The sequence below is a fragment of the Orcinus orca genome, chromosome 6, assembly GCF_937001465.1.
Source record: "Orcinus orca chromosome 6, mOrcOrc1.1, whole genome shotgun sequence".
Classification (NCBI taxonomy): Eukaryota; Metazoa; Chordata; class Mammalia; order Artiodactyla; family Delphinidae; genus Orcinus; species Orcinus orca.
Window position 1 is genome coordinate 83,960,968 of NC_064564.1, and position 13,584 is coordinate 83,974,551.

Below are 13,584 nucleotides of genomic sequence, written 5' to 3' on the forward strand. Positions count from 1 at the left end.
GTGTGTGCTGACTGTGTCAAGGGCTGGGAGGCCGAGCCAGAGGCAGGAGGTGGGGCTGTGGGAGGAGAGAGGGGTTGGGGCACTAGTGTGATGGCTGTCAGGGCCCGGGCCGCAGGGGAGTAGAGGCTCCCTGGTCCGTCCACTCCGGATCAAGGGCAGCCCTGCCACGTGGGGGCAGGCAGAAGGCCGCGTACAGCCTTGCCACTGCAGAACCAAAGGAAGCCCTGAAGTGGCAGGTGGGGGAGCAAAAACTGACAGGCCCATTGAGCTCTGTCTCGAAAGAGGGCCCTTCCTTCTTAAGCCCCTCTCTGAGCACCTGCCTGGGGAGATGTGGATTGTACGCTCTGTGAGTCTTGGTTGAAGGTGATGGAATTCCTAGGAAAGCCCAGGGGGGAGGTGATAGGGAGAAAAGGAACCTAAAGACCTCTAGGCAGTGACATTGTTTATTTTCAGTAACGTAAGGACAAGAATTACCACTATAATCCGGATCATCATCCATTCAACAAATATGCCCTGCTCTGCCAGGCACGCCGTACAGGGGCAGAACGTCATTTGGTATCTCTGAACCCTACTATCCTCATTTATAAAATGCAGCTGCTACTGTTGTGAGGCTCAGATTAATGTATGCAGATGTGCTTTGTAACAAACACCTTGAAGCCAGAATGGTGGGGTAGGGGAAAGGGCACAGGCGTGAAGTCAGGCAGCCATGGGCTCCTAACAGCTTGTGAGCTTGAGCCGACCTTACCTTCTCTGAGCAGGTGGCTTCTTCTGAACCCGAAATCCCTAAACTCTTAACATGAAGGTTAAAATAGCCTAACCTACCAAGGTGGTGTCAAAAATAAAGTCAGATAGTGTGTGTGAAAGAACTTACCCCAGCACCTGGCACGCAGCTGCTAAAACTTAATTTCCTTTCCTATTGTTTAGTATCGTCTCTAAGCGTCTAACACAAATGGGAGATCAATGAATGGTTAGTAAATTCAGGGGTTACAGGTTTTCTCACTGTGGGGGTTCAAGGGAAGGAGATATGAAGGTAATGTTGAGGTTTAATGAGGGGGCAAATTAGAATTTGTTAAGAAAACAATTCAGATCCTAAGAGCAGTACAGACCAGGAAAAAGAAGCGGGGAGGGGAGCATGATTAGAACTTTACGGCTGGTTCAGGGCCAGGCTGGTCCACCTTTCCAGGACGCAGAGCCTCTGCTCTCCTCCCCACGCCTGACTGTGCCAGTGCCTGGGCTAACCCAGCATGTGTCACTGACTTCTTGGGAATTGCACAAGAGGGCCCCAGAGAATACATTTCATGCTCCTCAGTGTTCTGCCAAGGACACTTGGTATGTGGACACTTGGTATGTGTCACTTAGAGCTAGAGTTAGAGAGGACTTGGCTCCCAGGAAATATGCTAGAGTGAGGGTGGGAGCTGAGGGGAGAGCCCGGAAGAGCAGGAATATGTCAAGGCTAACAACCTGGACTTCTGGATCCTGTAACAGACACTGTTGGTTGCACACTTCATACCTATTCCCTATCCCCGTCTCCCTTCTTCCTAACAGAACTTTAATTTCGTTCTGCCAAGCAGTCAGGAACTTCAGGGAAGCTGGAGCCAGCCATAGGAATGAGTCTGGATTAGTCTAAGCCCATCATAGTAGTCCCATTCCCCTTGCCAGTGACTGGTTAGGCATGGGCTTGTGGCAACCTGGACAGTATGAGGGCAAGTCTGCTGGGGTGAAGGAGTGTCCTGGGAAGAGTTTCTTTGCTCTTAAAAAGATGCACAACAAATTAGAGAAAGAGAGATGGACAAGAAGGAATGATGTCTTTTCCTGCCTCTAGAAATTCTGTGGATGTGATGCTGGAACCTTGGCAGGCATCACGAAACCTGTGGAAAGCTAAGCTAACCTGGGAACAAACCCTGAATCCATCCAGGGTGGATGGCAGAATAGCAAGGCCTGGGTCCTTGATGGTAATGTTGAGCCTCTGACTTAACCAACCTTCTTATGAAATAATTTCATTATTGTTAAGGCCACTTTAAGTTTTCTTTTACTTAGAGCCAAAGGCGTCATAATATAAAAGTAAAACAATACAAAACAAAAACACTAGTTCTAAAAAAAAAAACAAAAACAAAACACTAGTTCTAATCCTAGTCACTAGAGATACAGACCCTGGCCAAATTCATCTCATCAGCCCTCAGTTTTCTCATCTATAAAATGGGTAAACTAATGTTACTGCCTCATTGAGCAGGATATGGTAGATGAGATGATGCAAAAAGAGCAGCTGGCCCAGTGTCTAACTTGCTAATAAGTAAATAGCAATTCATTGTGTTTAGTTAGAATTTGGTAGAATGGGAGAAAAGAAAAAAGTAGTAAGACTGGGAGTTCAGGGGAAAGAATCTGTGAAGTTGAGAAATGGAAAGGTTAGAATTTCAAATTGGGATGTAGATTAGGATGCAGGGACTGGAACAATTTCTGCAGAAAAGACCATGGCAGCTAGAATCTGGGTAAGAGTTAATATAAGTTAGGAAACAAATTATAATTAGTCTTAGATTCATGGTTTGTGAAGAAACAGCTCACTGTTCTTGGTGAAATGGCTTGTTACTATTATTGTTTCCATCTGTGTAAAGAGTATTTCTAAATCCCTGAAGATTGGAAGGACATTCTAACCTGGGAAAGGAGTGGAAGAGCTAGCTGAGGGGCCTGTAGGAATGCTCATTGCCTTGGTGCCTCCTTCCGAGGGACAGTCATGGTAACCTACCCACAACTTGTTCCTGACGACAGCTGCCACACCCAGCGGCCAGTGTTGGATGTGGCAGCAGAGAAATGTTTCGCTGGGATCACACCCATCTACAAGATGAAGGTCCAGTTAGGAAAGTCACGACAGTGCCCTGCTCACTCCACACAGCCTGCTGTGTCTCCCAAATGGCAGTCTACAACTCTCTTGTGCTCTGCCTTTGATCTGACCGGGAATTGCTGTAAAATTTCATGTAAATAAATACAAATATCGAATCATGTCGTACACCTGAAACTAATATAATGGTATGTGTTAACTATATCTCAATTTTTAAAAATCAGGATATTTATCAGCCAAAAAATTTTCACATAGATCCCAGATCAATCACTTGATTGTACGTCAGTACTGGGCAAGCATAAATCCCCTCTATGAGGATGAATTAAAAGAAAATCATGAGACCTTTGGAAAAAGTTCCTCAGATCAAGAGACAACCAAAATTGAAACAAAAAGTGAAAAGAATGAACTCCAAAAGATTACATACAACATAACACCCTTTAAAATTAAAATATATAGATGCAATAAAACTACATAAACAGGAAAGCAAGGTAATGATGAACATGAGTTCAGTTGCTTACCTCGCATGGAAGTGAGACAGTGGAGGGGGATGAGACCATACGTGTAGATGTACGTTATTGTCAAGGTCCCAGTTTTTGTTTGGGATGGTGATTTCATAAATGCTTATTATTACACATTCGAATGAATTAATTAATTAAACCATGGGCCAATGATTAAAGTGTATCATAAATCAAGGATTATGAAAACCCAAATCTGTGCAGTTGACATCCAAAGAGGTGGAATGGGGTGGGGTTGGGGAGAATCCAAATAGAAATGATCAGAAACAGTGGTATTGATAAGACTTGAATATACTTTCTGGTTTTAGTGCTCAAGAAGTCAAAATATTAAAGAAGAACAGAATCCGAACAAGGATGATTTATTAGCTACACACAGGGAAATTTAAAAACTGGCCATAGTCTAGTCCTGCCTAACAGAGCAGGCTTGGGCAAATTGCTTAGTCTTTGAGCCTCAGTTTCCACATCTGTAAAATGAAAGAGATGCACTGGATTGTTATTAAGATTCCTTCTAGTTCCTACTCCCTTCTCTATTTGCCAATACAAATATTATATGGGCTTTAAACATATATACATATTATTTTACATTTTTATGTATACATATTTATCTTACATTTTATATTCATATTTATGTATTATAAAATATATACATATATGATTTTCTTAAATAGCAGAATCTTTGATGTGCTTTTAGTCATTTTTTTAATTGAAGTATAGTTGATTTATAATGTGTTAATTACTGCTGTACAGCAAAGTGACTCAGTTATATATACATTATTTTTCATATTTTTTTCCATCATGGTTTATCACAGGATATTAAATATAGTTCCCTGTGCTAGACAGTAGGACCTTGTTTATCCATTCTATATATACCAGTTTGCATCTGCTAATTAGAGTCATTTCTAAACGCAACTATATTTTTAAAGTTTCATACTTTAAAATGTGCATGTGTAGGGCTTCCCTGGTGGCTCAGTGGTTGAGAGTCTGCCTGCCGATGCAAGGGACACGGGTTCGTGCCCCGGTCCGGGAAGATCCCACATGCCGCTGAGCGGCTAGGCCCGTGAGCCATGGCCGCTGAGCCTGCACGTCCGGAGCCTGTGCTCCGCAACGGGAGAGGCCACAACAGTGAGAGGCCCGCGTACCGAAAAAAAAAAATGTGCATGTGCCTCCTAGGATGCAGCTCCAAATGAGCCTTATTCAACTTATAAATTTTCCTGAAAACAGGCCACTATCTGGATATCACTGCTCTGAGCATAGAGGATGGATCAAAGCAAAGGAAATGGCAGAATCTCTTTCTGGTGTTTTTACACGTATAACATTCTTCAAATCCACAGCACCAGTTTTTTGGGTTTTTTAAATAAATTTATTACTTATTTATTTTTGTGTTCATTGGGTCTTCATTGCTGCGCTGCGGGCTTTCTCTAGTTGCGGCGAGCGGGGGCTATTCTTCGTTGCTGTGCGCGGGCTTCTCATTGCAGTGGCCTCTCTTGTTGCGGAGCAGGGGCTCTAGGCTCGCGGACTCTAGAGCACAGGCTCAGTAGTTGTGGTGCACGGGCTTAGTTGCTCACGGCATTTGGGATCTTCCCAGACCAGGGCTCAAACCCATGTGCCCTGCATTGCCAGGCGGATTCTTAACCACTGCGCCACCAGCCAAGTCCCTCCACTAACTTTCATTAACCATCTCAGCTAGGTAATTACCTTCTGGTCACTACAGAGATGAATAGATGAATAAGATATAATTCTTGACCTCAGTGATTTTACAATTTTAAAGAGGAGTGAGAGCTACAGAGAAAATCAGTATAAACACCACAATGTAGATTTAAACAAAAACAACTGACTTTATAATAGGCCACAAAGAAAAATCTCAAAAATCCCAACAAGCACAAATAAACCACATTTTCTCACACAAACACAACAAACCTGTAAATAAAAAACAAAAATTAGGTTAACCAAGCAAACAAAAAACCCCAATTGCCTCTAAATTCAGCTTTGATTGAATTCTCATTTATTTCTAAAAAATGGTGTATAATCACTCTTCTTTTCTTTGCCCCAAGTTAAGAGAGCATTTAAAAATTGTCTAAATGTTGGGCAATTTTTAGCCTCAAGTGTATACTGGCATCACGACTAAGGACATAGGCTTAATCCTAGATCCATCACTTAACTAACTGTACAATCTTAGGTAAATTAGTAAACCTCTCTGAATCTCTTTTTCCCTCATCTATGAAATGAGAATGGTAATACTGTAAGGATTAATTTAAATGGTATATGTAACACAGAATAGTTATTGGTACCTAATAAACTGTCAAAATTATCATTAAACAAGTGTTCCAGTAGGAGCCATTTTTGTTACAAGAAACAACTGTCTACTTCTGCTGGCCCAAGTATAGCAAGTACAGAGGAAGAGAGGTTATCGTAAGTATGAATTAGATTTCATCAGTGTCCAAGGAAAGGACTCTATAGCCTGCTTTATAGCCAGGCCTCATGGAAACTGAAATTGAGAACTTGAAAGCTAACAGGAGCTAAGGCAGTTATTTTCGCTCTTTTCTCCTTGAGGCCATGTGCTTCCCCCTGCACATCTGCTCAATCTCTCTCTTTTTTTTTTTTTTTTTTTTTTGCGGTACGCGGGCCTCTCACTGTTGTGGCCTCTCCCGTTGCGGAGAGGAGTTCGTTTCCTGATGAGCCACATGCACACCGGAGTTATGATGTGGCAGACACATCCATTTGGGAAGGGGAGAGAATGGGGAGGGGGCAGAGGAGAGGAGACGTGAGGAGAGGGAGAGGGAAAGAAGGGAGAGAAGGAGGGAGGGAGGGCGAAGAAGAGAGAGAATGAGAGCATAAGAAAGAGAGAGAGGGCTTCCCTGGTGAAGCAGTGGTTGAGAGTCCGCCTGCCGATGCAGGGGACACGGGTTCATGCCCCGGTCCGGGAAGATCCCACATGCCGCGGAGCGGCTGGGCCCGTGAGCCATGGCCGCTGAGCCTGCGCGTCCGGAGCCTGTGCTCCGCAACGGGAGAGGCCACAACAGTGAGAGGCCCGCGTACCGCAAAAAAAAAAAAAAAAAAAAAGAATACTAGCTGAAACTCTATATAACTAAACCAGAAAATCTCACTGAGATTAAAATTGTGTAGGAAAATATAAATCAAAATCAACCCAAGTGATACAGAATATCTGAAAATAAAATAACAACCATAGAAGAAATTGAAAAAGCGGTCAAATAGTTGCCACCTACCAGAAGACCCACACTACACTTAATTTACAAAATTAGTATGAATTTAATTCAAGACCTAACAAACCTCATACAAGTCTTACAACAGATGAAGAATCTAAATGAAACATCAAGCCAGGAATAGCACGTAGCAAGATGGTCTTCTTTCCTTGAATCCAGTAATAGTTACCACTAAATGATCACAGCCCACTTTCTGAGACCTCCCAAGGCTCTGCAAGACAGCATATCTTTAGTGATTTCTGCCAGAGGTTCAGAATGAGGGGAATGCTGGCAAATGTCCTGCTCTTTGTCACCCCTGAGTTGACAGCTCAATAAGGGCAGATACCTTGTCTATCTTGTTCACAGTTGTAGCCCCAGCATCAAGCACAGGTGTCTGGCGCATAATATAAGCTAAACAAATCTAGCAATATTGTAAAGGAATAACATTCATTAAAACTAGTAGGATGTATTTCAGGATTGCAACAGTGATTAAAATAGAAACTCTGTTTCTATTAATGTAATTAACATGAATAAACCAAAGGCAATAAAAGCCATTTGATCACCCTGACAGATGCTGAGGAAATCTTTCATAAAATTAAATACCCATTTGTTATTTTTTAAAGGATTTTTAGTAAACCAGGAATATAAACATGATAAAGAATACTTGAAATGAACAACCAATATCAAACTACATCAAAGAGAGAAGCCAGAGCCAGGATTGGCAAACGGGTCTTATGCGTTGTACTAAATCCAATTAATTGTAGTCACTTATGGGAATGTTACTGTGAGGTTTCTGAAATAGGGTCATGGCTTAGCAGGAAAAAGTGCTAAGGATTAGCTGTGTTTGCCCTGAGCATAAGATGGATGCTAGCGTGTAGAGTTGATAATCCTTCACTTTAGGCAATCTTAAAAAAGTCAGAACCAAGACAAGACTGCACTATCACCTTTATTATTCAACATTGTTCTACATATGGTCTAGACAGCGCATGAAACAAAAATAAGGACAGTTACCCTTGAACAATGTAAGTTTGAACTGCACAGGTCCACTTACACGTGGACCTTTTTTTTTCAATAAATATTACAGTACTACAGATAAGTGGCTGGTTGAATTCATGATGCAGAACTGCGGATATGGAGGGTGGACTATGGGACTTAAGCATCCTCGAATTTTGATATCTCTGGCAGGTCCTGGAACCAACCCCCTAACCCCCCAACCCCCTCCCCCTTCCCCCCTCAGATACCAAAGTCTCATTGTAATAAGATATAAATGTTGGAAAGGAAGAAAAAGTTTACTTGCTTAACTACAAAACCCAGAGAAGTAACCGAAAAACAGCAAGAACTAATAAGAGTATTATCAAATGAAAAATATATTCAAATATTAATAGCTTTCATATTAGCCAGCATTACTGGTTAGATGACACATTGGAGGACTTGCGCTTCCAGCATTATGGCAGAATAGGTGTTCTTCGAGGATTATCTAAAGCAAATCAACTATATATGGTATAGGTCATTGTGCGTTTGTCTTTCAATAATTTGACTAAATTGTAATCCCTAGAGCAACTACTAAGAATGTAATTAAAATATATGTTTAAAAAACAGAAAAACTAGAATGGTATGCTAAAAAATATATTTATTTAAACCAAAAGAAGGCAGTAAAGAAGGAACAGAGGAACAAAACAAAACAAAAAAGACATGAGACAATGAAAACATACGTCCACACAAAAAACGTGTACATGATTGTTCATAGGAGCGTCATTAATGATAACCAAAAAGTAGAAACAACCCAAATGGCCATCAACTGATGAGTAGATAAATAAACATGGTATATTCATACAGTGGAATATTATTCAGAAACGAAAAAAGAATGAAGTACTGCTACATGCTATAACATGCATGAACCTTGAAAACATTACACTAAGTAAAAGCAAGATAAAAGAGACCATATATTGTATGACTCCATACATGAAATGTCCAGAAGAGGCAAATCTATAAAATCAGAAAGTGAATTCATGGCGCCTAGGGCTGGAGGTAAGGGAGTTTTGTGTGGTGGTGGGTGTGGATACAGAGATTGACTGCTAATGGACATGAGGTTTCTCCTTGGTGATGAAAATATTCTAGAATTGATTGTGGTGATATTTGCACAACTCTGAATATAATAAAAACCACTGAATTATAAACTTTAAATGGGTGAATTATATCTCAATATAAAGCTGCTTAAAAAATAAAATTATAGGGACTTTCCTGGTGGCGCAGCGGTTAAGAATCTGCCTGCCAATGCAGGGGACATGGGTTTGAGCCCTGGTGTAGGGAGATCCCACAAGCCGCGAAGTAACTAAGCCCGTGTGCCACAACTACTGAGCCTGTGCTCTAGAGCCCGCGAGCCACAACTGCTGAGCCCGCGTGCCATAACTACTGCAGCCCTCACGCCTAGAGCCTGTGTTCTGCAACAAGAGAAGCCACCACAATGAGAAGCCTGCGCACCACAACAAAGAGTAGCCCCTGCTCGCCGCAACTAGAGAAAGCCCACGTGCAGCAACGAAGACCCAACGCAGCCAAAAAATAAGTAAATAAATTTATATAAAAAATTTTTTAAATAAAATTGCAAAATGCAAAGAAAAGCAACCCAAATCTAATAATGTAAAAAAAAAAGAGAGAAAGAAAGGAAGGCAGGGAGGGAGGGATGTTAGGAGAGAGGGAGGAAGGATGGAAGGGGGAAGGAAGGATACATCAAGATCAAGTTGGGTTTATTCTATAAATGCAAAGTTGGTTTAACATTAGACAGTGAATATAATGTACCATTTCTTAGAAATCTTTTTCCCCTTCCTACCACCACCTCTTTGGGCTTGGCCATATGGCTTGCTTTGGCCATTGGAATGTTGATAGACATGATGTGACCCAAAGACATGAAGAGCAGTTGCAAAACTGCTCCTGTCTCGCTCTTCTTCCATCACCACGTCAAGAACATGCCTAGGCTATCCTGCTGGTCCCAGGAGGAGTGAGAGACAGATGGAGCACAGCTAAACCATGTGGCCAATCCTAGTTTAGAATGCTGACCCCAGTCAAACCACAGATTTCTGAGAATAAATAACTGTTTTATGCCACTGAGTTTTTTTTTAATTTTACTGTAGTTGATTTACAATGCAATGTTGTGTTAATTTCTGCTCTATAGCAAAGTGACTCAGTTATATATATATATATATATATATATATATATATATATTCTTTTTCATACTCCTTTCCATTATGGCTTATCACAAGATATTGAATATAGTTCCCTGTGCTATACAGTAGGACCTTTTTGTTTATCCATTCTATATATAATAGTTTGCATCTGCTAACCCCAAACTCCCAATCCTTCCTTCCCCCAACTCCCCTTGGCAACCACAAGTCTGTTCTCTATGTCTGTGAGTCTGTTTCTGTTTCGTAGATAAGTTCATTTGTGTCATTTTTTAGATTCCACATATAAGTGATATCATAAGTCTTTCTCTGTCTGACTTACTTCACTTAGTATGATAATCTCTAGGTCCATCCATGCAGCTGCAAGTGTATGCCACTGAGTTTTGACATGGCTAGTTACATGGCACTTCTGTGATAGTAGCTGATTGGTATTGGTAGCTACAAAAAAACCTACAGTTAACATAAAACTTAATAGTGAAACATTAAAAGCATTCTTTTAAAGATCAAGAACAAGCACGAGTGTCTACTACCACTACTTCACTCAACATTGTATTGACGGTCTTAAGCAAAGGAATAGAAAGCAAAGGTATAAATACTAGAAAACTATAGGAATGATTTTGGATTTGATTCTCAGTGAGGGGAGAGGTTTTGAGCAGAGTGACAAAATGATTCAACTTACACTTTAAAAGGGTATTCGGGCTACTGTGTAGAGAATAGGCTGCAAGGAGACAAAGGCATAGCAGAGAGACTATAAAGGAGGCTATTGCAACAACCCAGGCAAGAGACAGTGGTGGCTTAGATTGGGTTAGAGGCAGTGGAAATGTCAGAAGTGGTCAGGTTACGGATAGATTTCAAACGTAGAACATACACAAATTACTGATGGGCTGGACATAGGATAGAGAGAATGAGAGGAATCAAGGATAACTCTAAATTGTCTTGCCTGGGTACCTAATAGGCTGCATTTATTGAGATGGGGAAACCTTAGAGAAAAGCTGGGGAAGAGGGGGAGGATTCAAGAGCTCTGTTTTGTACCCATCGAATTTGAAAAGCCAACTAGATATCCAACTAGACATGATAAATAAGCAATTGAATACGGGAGTCTAGATTTCAGAAGAGAGGTTGAGGTGGAGAAAAATGGGAGTCATTAGGGTATAAATAGAATTTAAAGCCTTGAAGTTAGGCCTTCCCTGGTGGCGCAGTGGTTAAGAATCCTCCTGCCAATGCAGGGGACAAGGGTTCGAGCCCTAGTCTGGGAAGATCCCACATGCCGCGGAGCAACTAAGCCCATGCGCCACAACTACTGAGCCCACATGCCACAACTACTGAAGCCCGTGTGCCTAGAGCCCGTGCTCCGCAACAAGAGAAGCCACCACAATGAGAAGCCTGCTCACTGCAACAAAAAGTAGACCCTGCTCACCGCAGCTAGAGAAAGCCCATGCACAGCAATGAAGACCCAATGCAGCCAAAAATTAATAACATAAATAAATTTAAAAAAAAAAGATATGGTGGAGGGGACTGTTTTGAAAAGAATACGTTATCAATATATTCATTTAACTGCTCTTCCTAAGGTTAAATAACTTTATATCCCTAGTACCCATATTGTGGTCTCTAAATACCATTTCCAACTGAAAGGACCATGAATCATTGGAAAAAATAGCTGATACCAGCTCCGGTCTAGGAATGCACAAAATGAGCCTGGAACATTTTATTATATCAAATCCAAGAGACCTTAAGGGAGGGTTTCTTAAAGGTCATGTCAAAAGGACTCAGGAGCCAACTTGAATAAGTGTCCAGTGGCCAAAAAAGGACAATTTAAGAATCAAAAATGAATTTTTTAATTGCCAATGATTGAGGCACATCATCTATGTGTTATATTATGAGTTCATGATGGTACTAAAAAAAGCAAACCTCATTGGTCACTGTTGGAGGATGCTTCAGAACCAACTCACTACTTGAGAAGCTGGTACTATACAAGGGAAACAATCAAGCATTTTTCGTGCCTTTCCCACATAAAATATATCTCTGAGGAGCAAATAGTCTAACGTGGATAAGTTTCTCTTTGTAGAGGTATTCTACCTAATAAAGAAGGAAGGACAGAATGAGAATGTTATTTTTGAATTCCTATATTAATGAACCTAGACCAGTGGTTCTCAATCAGGGACAATTTTGCCCCCAGGGGGACAACGGACAATGTCTAGAGACATTTTTGGTCATCGCAAATGTGGGAGTTGCTACTGACATCCAGTGGCTAGAGGCCAGGGATGCTACTGCTAAACATCTCTACAATGCACAGGACAGCCCCCTACTATAAAGAATTTATCCAGTCCAAAATGTCAATAGTGCCACATTTGACAAACTCTGGTCTAGACAATGATTATCATCAGTTACTAACATCACAAAAAGACCACCACTGTATACCTCATGATAAAAGTGTTAAACCACCCACAAATTAGTTTTGCCAAAATAATCAAATATAAACCTAATTGACCCTAACTACCAATTTACTGGAAATACAGGGGACTGAAGAAATGCTAAATCACACTAGAAGCTCAGCAAAATTCAGACTCTGAGAAACTCTACAGGACAAATGCCCTGGTTTCTTTAAAAAAAAAAAAAAAGGCAAAAAAGATAGTGGATGGAGTTAAAGATGTAAGAAACATATCAGCTTCAAAGCATGGACCTTATTTAGATTTTGATTCAACTTAACAATTTTTTAAAACTAAGTATAATTCAACAGGGGAAATATGAACAACGAGATACTGGATGATATTAAGGGATTTTTTTTTAGGTGTGACATGGTACTGTGATTTTGTTTTAAAGAAGAAACCTTATCTTTTAGAGGTAACACACTGAAATATTTATTGATGAAATGATATAATATCAGAAATATGCACCAAATAACTGGGTAGGGGGAAAGAGCAGGAGTATAGATGAAACAAGATTGCCCATGAATTGATTATTGGAGGATCACTGGCATAGAAGTTACATAAAAGCAGATACTTTCACCTCGGCCTGGTCACTTATGGCAACAGTATAACTGAGGCATGGGTGATTTTGAACAATGGGTCTCCAACAAAATGGTCTTACCCAAGGTAAATAAGGGTTCATTGTTCTATATGTTCTTCTTTTTTTCACGTTTGACATTTTCTATCATAAAAAGTTTGAAAAAACAACAACAAAAGGATCTTCTAGTAGCCTGACTCAAGGAACATTTAAAACTCATCTTAGCACACCCCTCTGCACTATTTAATACTGTTCATTATTCCACTTTTCCTAAACTCTCCATTCCTTGGATTCCACTTGCCACCAGTGTTCTTTTGTTTTGTTTTTTGTTTTGGCTGTGTCAGGTCTTCGTTGAGGCACGCAGGGTCTTCATTGAGGCATGCGGGAACTTTCACTGCAGCGTGGGCTCTTCGCTGAGATGCATGGGCTTCTCTCTACTTGTGGTGTGCAGGTTTTTCTCTCTCTAGTTGTGGCGCACGGGCTCCAGGGCGCGTGGGCTCAGTACTTGTAGATGTGGGATCTTAGTTCCCTGACCAGGGATGGAACCCGCGTCCCCTGCATTGGAAGGCGGATTCTTTACCACTGGACCACCAGGGAAGTCCCGCCACTATTTTTTAAATCAGTGGACTTGAAAAGTATTCAGACATTCAGATGGATGCACAGATATATTGCTAGTTCAGTCATAGACTGGAGTTTGCATATTGTAATGTAAATATGTCAACTCTATTCTAAACAGTTTTATTATGACTTTAGTTAAATAAAAAAGGTTGTAAAATGTGATGTGTATACTGTATGTGTACTTCTTAAAACAGGTAAAATCCTGACCCTTTCATACACAGGTTTGAATTTGAAATTA